This window comes from Eptatretus burgeri, chromosome 1, assembly GCF_056783735.1.
Source record: "Eptatretus burgeri isolate ZD-2024b chromosome 1, Ebu_testis_v1, whole genome shotgun sequence".
In the NCBI taxonomy this organism is placed as follows: domain Eukaryota; kingdom Metazoa; phylum Chordata; class Myxini; order Myxiniformes; family Myxinidae; genus Eptatretus; species Eptatretus burgeri.
This window is the reverse complement of record NC_140961.1, coordinates 157,424,461-157,426,023: the sequence shown is the minus strand read 5'-3', so window position 1 is coordinate 157,426,023 and position 1,563 is coordinate 157,424,461.

Sequence of the window (1,563 nt, the reverse complement as noted above, 5' to 3'; positions counted from 1 at the left end):
ACCCTTTGGCAGCTGTCAAACTGCCGCTTGTAACAATGAAGCCTTCATTGCGGTAGTTTGTCACTTGGGGAATTGTTCAAGTTTTTCGCTGCACAATTGTTTTCCTTTGGTAAAATGGTTCTCAAAAGACATGAAAATAACTTTATATTATAAATATAAAGTTTAATCAACCGGCTTGACACAAAGGATGGAGATTTACGGACTCTTGGATTTACGATTTTTTCAAGACTCTTGAAGCTCAGAGTCTTGAAGGTCCATGTTGACCTTGCCCATGATGAACTCTACACGTTCCGTCGAGGGTGGAATACCCCGGTAGTTGGTTCACGTGGGTATTTAGGTAAATTTAAGATTGGCAATCGACCCTACCCCACGTGGTCTGCACATTGGCATATGTCGGTTCTTGTTCAAGGACCCGTCGACTCAGACTTATCCGGGTGGCGATCTATATTCCGGGTGATTGGTCTGGCCGACTCCCCTTGCGGCTCCATCAGAGCGGTTGGTGAGCGGCCGATGCACCGGCACCGCAACAATATGTTTCTCAATTGCAATGGTATCTACTTTTATTTTTTTGTACGTTTGTATTTGAGTGTACTTTTTTGGTACGAATAAAGATATTATTATTGTTAATACTGCTTGTATATTTTGCCGCAATCATGCTCTGCGTCATACGTGATAATAAGTGATTATGAATTACAGTTGTTTTCAAGTTGTGGTCATTATGTGTTACTGTGCAACGTAATGATGTTGCAATACAACTTCAATGTTTTGATAATGGCACCGGTGGAACAGCGGTGCTCCGCTGGCCCCAGACCTATGGGTCAAGGGCTCCATCAAGGTGGAAGCTGAAGGGTGTCACGAACTGCAATGTTCGTTTCTTTGGTGTGCAAAGAAAAGAGTAAAAACAAAAATTCCATTTTATGAATGTTGTGATAAAGTTGAAAAATAACGTCATCCTTCAATGTTGTGACAACGTTGAAATCTGACGTCATGGGTGTTGCAAATACAACTTCCCACTGACCCAATTCTGACGTCAGGTACAACCAGAACATGACGCTGCAACAACGTCAGATTTCAATGTTGTCACGACGTTGAAATCTGACGTATTGGGTGTTGCAAAAACAACTTCCCACTGACCCAATTCTGACGTCAGGAAAGAACCGGCAAACGAGGTTGCAACAACGTTGTGTGCCTGCTGATTAGATGCGACGAAACAATGTTTATCCAGCAAAGCTACAATTTACGTACAGGAAGCAGGTCATGTTCCTGGCTCGTGGAAGATAAGTTTTTTGCTTATGTACAGTATTTTACTGCAAGTACATCCATCTGCTTTGTGTGTGGCTCATGGAAGATATGTTTGACTCTGCCAGCAAAGGTGAAGGAAGTTATATTTTAAACTCTTTGTGTCTGTTTGCTTGTTTGTCTGTTTGTCTTTGTACAGCATTTCTCAAAAAGTTGTGGATGGTTCTGGATGAAATTTTGTGGACAGGATCGTTGTGTGAGAAGGATGAACTGTTTACATTTGGTGAAGATCCGAATCCGGATCTGGATACGAGAATTACTTAA